At 44.9% G+C, this 8,956-nt stretch overlaps 1 pseudogene; it reads right to left on the bottom strand.

Moving 5' to 3' along the window:
• Positions 1-1,558: 1,558 nt before the first annotated feature.
• LOC122756515 lies at positions 1,559-5,136 on the bottom strand (annotated as a pseudogene).
• Between the last annotated feature and the right edge of the window lie 3,820 nt (positions 5,137-8,956).

Genomic DNA, 8,956 nt, shown 5'->3' with positions numbered 1-8,956 from the left:
TCGAAACTCTCACGCATTTCACTGCCAATTTCGTCGAAATCTAATTCCATCAGTTCTGTATGCAGAACATTCAAGGCACTTTGCAGCTTATCAATCTGCTTTAGCCTCACTGTAAGAGTGGGTTCGTCGTAACCGCTTATCGTCTCATTAGACAGCGACGTTTGTAGCCTCTGCAACCTGCTGAACAGCGCTTTGGCTTTGCGCTTTAAAAAGGTCACCCTGTTTTTGTCACTTTCAGCGGGCATAGCAACAAATCGCTCTAAATGCGGTTCAGCGGGAAGATGAGCACAAAACAAATGCCGAAAATGCAAGCGAAGTCAATGCACGTATCGGGGCGGCTGCACTTGATATATGTAGAAATGTATGTATGTATATAATGCTAGCTCGCATAAACACAGCTCACCACTCACCACCACTCACCACCACTCACTTGTCCAACCGATTGCGGTTTAATATATTGATATATTTATTAATGCATGCAAATTAACACGATCATGTCGGGGTCACTAAATGTTTAGCTATTGAGCTTTTTCAATAGCTGTTGCGAATAACAAAAAGCCGAATATTTTCCGATACTGTTTATTTTGTTTATTATACTGGCAGCTAGGGCCGACCAAGAGGTATATCGAAATCACAAGTTGAGTCTTTGCCGAAAAACGAAGAAGACAATTGGCGGGACAGACAGCCGAAATGCAGCGCCCGAGCTTAAAGTAGGTAGATAACAAAGCGAGAGTAGATAACAAAGAGAGAGAGTGTAATGACTATTTCGGCTTACAATATTAAGAGTATAAAATTAGTCTACTGCACAGTTTTGGCGGCTGCATGACCCAACATCGTGATCACCCGGTAACCAGTAATAACACTTGCAGTTTTCGTTCTCGGGTCTTTTTTCGTGCTTAGACTTACAATGGAATCTGATTATCTGGACGTAGTGCTAGATGACTTGTCCAGCGACCTCGTTCCTCTGTCTCGCCGCTCTCGTCGTCCTGAGTGGCGCGGACCTTCGTTGTTGGGCGAGTTCGCCTGCTTATATAGGCCTCCTTTAACGGTTCATCCCTTTTGTCTCCAGACTCCTGTTCCAAAGTCCACGATTTCACCGTTGTCCCGGTCCAAAGTTCGACTTGTCCCGTTATTCGCCTTTAACCTTCAGACTTCCAAACGCTCTTTTCTATAAGTTTAGAGTCTCCACACTCTCTTTCTCCACTTCCAGAGTCTCCAAATTCTCTTCTCTCAGAGTCTCCAAACTCTCTTTCTCCAGCTCAGAGCCTCCCAACTGTCTTTCTCCAGGTTTCGCACTGCGTAACTGGCAACGGCGAGCCCCCCGCATGCGATCACCATCCGCATTTGTGGGGAGTTTCAACTCCTCACACATTGCGAAGTGAGACAATTTACACGGTAAATAAAATCCTCAATGGCAATGTCGTTGGTTAATACGCCAATTAGATATTATATTGGAAGTCCCATCAGGGGTATCCAAAAAAAGATCACTTCGAACGCTACGAAAGTCTGGAGAAGTCCTAACATTTTGATTGCTTAGGTTAGGTTAGGTTAGGTTTAACCGGCCGTCGGTTATCCGACGCACATAGACCATTAGAGGTCTATTGTAATACCGTGTGTGTTTTCCCCTTTTGCCCGTGGAGGTTCGTGTGAAGTTAGCAGTTTCCCCAGCCGATGTGGATCGGTGTCGGACAGGTCGGACGTGTCTATCAGGAATCTGCTTCCTAGTTGAGCAAGTCTTTTCGCTTGCAATGCTGGGCAGTTGCATGGTAGATGCTCTACCGTTTCTTCCATTTCTTCGTCCCTATAGCTACGGCAGAAATCATTATACGGGGCATATAGTCTTCTGGCATGGGTGCCTATCAATCAATGCCCTGTGATGACTCTCATTGCAGTGCTGAGGTTTGCTCTGGTCAACCATAAGAGTTTTGACTTTCTTTCTGAGTTTATTTTTGGCCATATTTGGCGTGTAAGGCGACAGTGTGTGGTGTTTTCCCATATTGTCTGTTTGTTACGGTTTAGGTTTTCCTTAAGTAGTAGTTTACAAGTGGCTAAAGGCATACTCATGCCCTCCATCTCTTGTATGAGTGGCGCGGTAGTGCCTTCTCGAGCTAGTTCAACTGCGATTGAGTTGCCTTCTATGTCCCTGTGTTTAGGTACCCATATAAGGCTGATTACGAATTGTTGTGCCACCTCGTGTAAAGATGAGCGGCAATTCGATACTGCATTTGAGTGGCTTGAGATTGAGCCAATCGATTTGATAGCTGCTTGGCTATCACTGAAAATCTTTAAGTATGAGCTTTCAGGTTTTAGTGCTTTCAAATGTTTTAGGGCCTCACTTATTGCTGCTACTTCAGCTTGGAAGACGCTGTAATGATCGGGAAGTCTAAACGAGAGGTGTAGGCCTAGTTGTTCGGAGTAAACTCCTCCTCCTACTCTGTTCTGTAGTTTTGACCCGTCCGTATGGAAGCATATAGCATTCTGGGGCCCAGGTGTCTGTAAGTTCCAATCGTCCCTCTCTGAGATAATTGTGTTGAACGGTGTTTGTTTGTACTCCGTTGGAGTGCAGTAGTCTGTCCTGGAGGGGACTATTTGAGTGGATTTTACGATACATGAGTGACCGGCTTCTTGTGTGTTCCACTGTTTGGTATCTCTAAGCTTGATTGCCGTTACTGTAGCCTGTTCCATGCCAACTAGTTCTGGGCTTGGCAGGTTGAGTATGGCATTTAGGGCTTCGTTTGGGGTGGTGCGTAAAGCACTGCTGATGCAGAGGGCCGCGGCTCTTTGCATCTTTGCTAGCATTTTTATGCTGAATTTCTTTTTCAGAGCCGGCCACCATACCGCGACCCCATACAGTAGTATTGGTCTGACGATGGCTTTATATATCCAGTTTACTATATAGGGTGTGCCATTTGAGCCCTATTGCTTTCTTGCACGTGAAGAGTGCTATTGATGCTCTTTTATATCTGTCTGTGAGGTTCAAATTCCAGTTTAGTTTTCTGTCAAGTATTACGCCCAGGTATCTTGCGCTGTTACTGAAGGAAAGTCTTTGGTTGTTGAGGATAGGTGGGACTAAGTCTGGTATATTATTCTTCATAGTAAAGAGAACCAGCTCGGTCTTCGAGGGGTTAATTCCTAATCCGTTATGTTAGGTCCAGCTGTACAAAACACTGAGTTTTTCGCTCATTTGCCTGTGAAGATGATAGCAACGTCGTCCGCATAGGCTATTTTCCTGCAGCCCCCCTTCCATGTCGCATAGTATCGAGTTGACTGCTATGTTCCATAGAAGTGGGGAAAGGACGCCTCCTTGCGGAGTGCCTCTGCTGACGTGCCTAGTGAGGGTTGACGCGCCTAGTGAAGACATAACCTTCCTGCAGGTGAGCAGTTGGTTTATGAGTCCCACCAAGTGGCGTTCCACCCCAAGGTCTGTCAGGGCTTCGGTAATCGCCGTTGGGGTGACGTTGTTAAAAGCTCCTTCTTATATATCTAGGAAAGCTACCAGCGCATATTCCTTTTGGGTCATTGATTTTTCTATCTTGGAGACGAGAGAAAGTAGTGGCGTCTCCCTTTCTTGTAGGCGTGTTGCGTGTCTGCGATGAGACTTGGATTGAGAGTTGATCTCAGATGAAGGTCGATGATTCTTTCACGGGTCTTTAGTAGGAAGGATGACACACTAAATGGTCTGAAATCCTTTGGGGTCGTGTGTGATGGTTTCCCTGCTTTGGGGTTGAAGACAATTCGGGACTCTAGCCACGATTGCGGTAGGTGTCCAAGAAGTAGGGACCTTTTAAAAATATCTAAAAGCCAGTTTATGGCTATATTTCCCTCATGTTGGATTTGTAAGGGTATGATTTTGTCTGGACCTGCAGATTTTTATGGTTTAAAAGTGTGTATGGCCCAAAGGTGGACCTGTTGTTCTAAGCACAGTTCGATACTTGCCAGTATGGCTTTTGTATGTTGAAAGGTGAGAGCGGTTTGGCTGTTTCCTGGGAAGTGAGTGTCTAGAAGTATCTCCAGAGATTCCTTACTCGTGCTTTTCCAGGAGCCATCTGCTCTTTTAAGGTAGCCTAGGGTTGTGGCCGTTTATGAGAGGATTTTTCTAAGCCTGGCTGCTTCATTTGCATTTTCAATTTCTGAGTAGAAGGAATGCCACGAGGATCGCTCTGCTTTCCTGATGGCTTTTTTGCAGTTTGCAAGGGCTTTCTTATAGGCGGTCCAAAGGTCCTCCTCATTTCCTGCCTTGACCCTGTTAGAAAGGGTTCTGCAGTCCATTAGAAGGGGGATAGTTCTGCTGACCACTAGGGAGGGTTCCTTTTTTTTGGGCTTGCTATGGGGGCAGGCCTTTTGAGGGGTTGGTTGTGAGGGTCGTTTCTATATACCTGTGGTCCGAGAAAGAGTGCTTATCTAGCACCCTCCAGTGAGTTACTTTCTCTAATAGTGCTTTAGAGACGAGAGTTAGGTCTATTATCTCATTTCGGTTCTTAATGATAAAGGTGGGGTCATTACCTTTATTGCATATGAAGAGATTGGAAAAAGTTGATAAAGTTGAAAAGAGACTCACCGCGGTCGTTTGGGTTTGTACTTTCCCATTGTGTGTGGTGGGCGTTTGCATCACAGCCTACTGGGAGGCCTACGTTTTGCTTTTGCTGTCTTGTACCAGTCTTCTTACCAGCTCATTTTGCGGTTCTTGCCTTTCGTAGGCCATGTACGATGACAGCACTCGGAAAGGAGATGGCTGACTCTCCAATCTAATTATGGAGCAGAAAAATGCTGAAGTGCTTTTTGGCTAAGATGCAAGCCCTTACTTTACCTTCGCTGGGAGCTGTTAAAAGCTAATATTCCTTAGTCCCTAATCCTGAAATCTTTCCTCCCGCTATCCAAGGTTCCTGGTTCAGGACTATGTCAACTCCATCCTCAGCCAGATGGAGCTGAAGAGCAGCAGAGACTGCCTTACTGTGGTGGAGGTTTATTTGCAGAAACCTGATCACTCCTCCACCGCTTTCCCGATGCGGAGTCCGATTTGTAGAACTTTATGGTCACTGAGCCAAAACCGAAGTTTAGCTCCCCGTGAGCGGCCTTAATGGGAGCTAGGGACTCCTTGTTTAGAATGAGGATGGCCTGGTTTGTTGGTCCTTCCATCTCGTCGACCTACACCACTCGCCAGTCCGAGGTGGGGAGGTAGGGGTTGCATCGCTGCAGCATGGGGAGGATCTGGTACGGAGCCTTGATGGATGCCGGGATCCAAATCCTTGCACAGGGTCGGCAAGGTACGTCGGACCAGCTCAACGCAACAAGTCCGGCGCCATCATACACCTCCCCCATCCCACGTCTTTGCAGACAGGAGGGGGGCCAGCTTCTTTAGCCAGAATTTCGAAGCATTTTGTGTCTAGGGCTGCTTCCACCCACTTCCACTTATTACGTGGAATCCTGTCACTCGGGTCGTTTCTGTCGACCACGCCCAGGAGAATGCGCTTTTTTGCGATCTCCGCAAAGGATCGCCCTTGCTGCACGCGTTGCCGCTTTGCTGAGGGGTCGGAGGGAACGTCCTGGGAGTGGGGGTCGCTTTCTGACCTCTGTGGGCTTGGGTGGCTTTGGGACTTCCTTGCCGAAGTTTGGCAATACGGATCTGGCTCATTCCACCTTCTTCATCCATTCAGCAGAAGGAGCCGTTTTCGATTTCTCCTGTCTGCATAGGATTTGTCCCGCAGATCTTTTTTCCGTTACCGGTTGCCACTGAGTGCTTGCCGTCCTTGGCTGCGCCTGAAGGGGGCATCATTGCACTAGGGCCTGGAGATGTTCCAATGGCGACGGCTTTGGGCTGCTTGCACTCAGTCGCCTCAGATTTGAGGCGGGGTTCACCCGAACCCGATCCTGTGGTGTTGGCAAGGCAGGTGGGCTCACTCGCCAACTTCGCTGCCTTGAAGTTTGTACGGCCAGACTCAGTCATCACTGCCGTTTGAGTAGGTTTTTTGGGAGATCCTGACTCCTTTTTATTTTTGTTTATCGACTCCATGTGATTCCCTCTAGTTGCGGAGAAAAGGAGGGTCATTCCGGGCGAAGATCAGCGACGCTCAGGTAAGGCTTCTTAGAACAGGGGTCGCCAGGTACCCTGAGCTCTCCGTTTGAGACTGATCTATTTTGTGACCCATCCCCTCAGCCAGGCTGACTCTCGGCACGGGTCGAGAGACACCTAAGTCCGGCCCGGGACGCCCGACTACCATTTGCCAGCATCCTCTGGCAGGGACCTGTGTCCAGCCGCTACTTCGTACTGAATTTATCTCGGGTGCGTCTCGACCGAAAATAGTTAATATGTCCTGCTGCGACTCACTCTGTCTATTATTCGCAAATGTGTATCTTTTGAATTGAATGTGTCTTTCATTGTGATTTGTTCTGTCACTGATTGTAGCATGCTTGCTTGAACGAACTGCATTAAACTCTGGACTATTTGTTCAACACGGTCTTTTGTGATGACTCTAAAATCTGAATTTGAATCAGAGTTAAAATTTTGTTACCCTGAGATGTAGTGGAAACAGCCAAATGAGATCCTGGCTCGGATTGAGAACATGGCTGACTACAGACGGGGCATTTGTCATGGTTCCTGTGGTAATTGTAAAGGCAAAGCTTGGGAAAATAGTGTTTACAATGGGTTTCAACCAAATCCAGATTACATACTGGCCCGTTGCAGGTGGTGCACCGACACTTCCGACTCAGGGTGAGCTAAATTTTCATTACTACGCATCATCATTTTCGATGCTTAAAAATACAAACTAGCGAATATATAAAATCTAACAAATCTCTCGTTATAACACGAAATGTAACCGATAAAATCAAACGATCAATTGTAGGCAAGAAACGCTTAAGGATAAACGGTAAGATCCAACTATCAAAGGTAAGCGAAACGGTAATTTTCAACGGTCAAAGGTAAGCGAAAAGAGATAAAAGGTAAGCGACAAAAAGGTAATGCGGGTCTTACCCTGAGTAGTAAAGAAGTAGGTTGTATAATTCAATAGGTACGGTACATTTTCGGTATGTGAATACACAGTTGTAAGATAAATGTCATTCAATTATTTATGAAGTCTTACCAATTAGAAGAGTAACTATCTGAATCTATCCAGCTCGAGAACATCTGATAGGAAAAACATAGGTCAAAACATGTCAAATGACAGTCGCCTAATCAGGCATCAGGCTAGCCTTACGCTGTGCGTCAATGAGCGTTGTCCACCTCAATACACTGTCTACCTTTTTGACCAGCTGGCTCAGGGAAAATGGGCGTGGGTTTTGTGTTAAGATGAACAAGAGTGTTACAGCTTTAATATAGTAGACAGAGATACGAGTGGTTTTTATGAACGGTTGGGATATTTAATGGTCTGGCACGTCTCTCAATTTTGAATGTAATCACGAACGTCAATATCCATGTTTGACTAATTGAAACGCCGTCTTGTTGGCGCCACTGTCCAGGTGAGCTAAATGCGATTGACCAAATATGTCAATGTTTGTGAAAGATCGAATATCGTTATTATTGTGAACGATTGATAAAATGGTAAACCGATTGAATGATCTTTTAAGAATCCAAAATTTGCGAATTCGCCGTGATGATCGTCGTTTACAATGATGAATGGAATTGGTATTAAATATAAGGAATATAAGACCTGAGTACTCCAGCAATCGCAAATGATATCGATTGAAAGTTTGTGATAATGATACGTCCGGTTTAGTAGAAGGCAAAATGGGATGAACCTCATTTGCCACAGAATCTGGTTCTGTTTGTGTTTTCAAGGCTAAAGGCGAACATCCGTTTTCTTTGTAGAACGAATGCCCTGTTGGGAGGCCGAGATACATTTTGCGCAATTGGGCTTGTACACCTCCGGTGTTCCACAACCATAACAGAAAATATGGCGTGGTTTAAGGTAATTCCCGTACCCGTGACCTAATTCATCACATTTCCAGCACCTAATTTTCTCAAGGGCCCTAACGACACAAATTTTGTTATCGACATCATGTTCATCCTCAGACTGATCTTCGGAATCATCTTTTTATTTATTATTATTGAGAAATTAACGCATGATTAAAATTATGCGGAATTTTGGATTAGCTATAGCAGCTGAGGGCCTTAAGCTAAGTTATATACATTTTGTTGAGTTTGGTTATATTATATGTATAGGGTGTTTTTTTTAGAGGTATAGAACTTTAAATTGCAATAAAACAACGATGGATTATTCGATTGACATGAATTTTATTGACATGAAAGATAATCTTGTGGCATTACATTTTAAATATGATTTCTGGCATATGACCGCCACGGCTGGCTCGGATGTAGTCCAATCTGGACGTCCAATATTGATTTGTTCTGTCTCTGATTGTAGCATGCTTGCTTGAACGGACTGCATTGAACTCTGGACTATTTGTTCAACACGGTCTTCTGTTATGACTCTGAAATCTGAGCTATCTCTGCTACCAATTTCTTGTTGAAACTTTGGATCAGAATTACAATTTTGTTACCCTGATATTTAGTGGAAACAGCCAAATGAGATTCTGGCTCGGATTGAGAACATGGCTGACTACAGACGGGCATTTGTCATGGTTCCTGTGGTAATTGTCAAGGCAAAGCTTGTGAAAATAATGTTTACAATGGGTTTCAACCAAATCCAGATTACATTCTGGCCCGTTGCAGGTGGTGCACCGACACTTCCGTCTCTGGGTGAGCTAAATTTTCATTACTACGCATCATCATTTTCGATGCTTAAAAATACAAACTAGCGAATATATAAAATCTAACAAATCTCTCGTTATAACACGAAATGTAACCGATAAAATCAAACGATCAATTGTAGGCAAGAAACGCTTAAGGATAAACGGTAAGATCCAACTATCAAAGGTAAGCGAAACGGTAATTTTCAACGGTCAAGGGCAAGCGAAAAGAGATAAAAGGTAAGCGACAAAAAGGTTTTACGGTACGGTA

The sequence above is a fragment of the Drosophila santomea genome, chromosome 2L (genome assembly GCF_016746245.2).
Source record: "Drosophila santomea strain STO CAGO 1482 chromosome 2L, Prin_Dsan_1.1, whole genome shotgun sequence".
Classification (NCBI taxonomy): domain Eukaryota; kingdom Metazoa; phylum Arthropoda; class Insecta; order Diptera; family Drosophilidae; genus Drosophila; species Drosophila santomea.
This window is presented reverse-complemented; position numbering and strand designations above follow the sequence as displayed.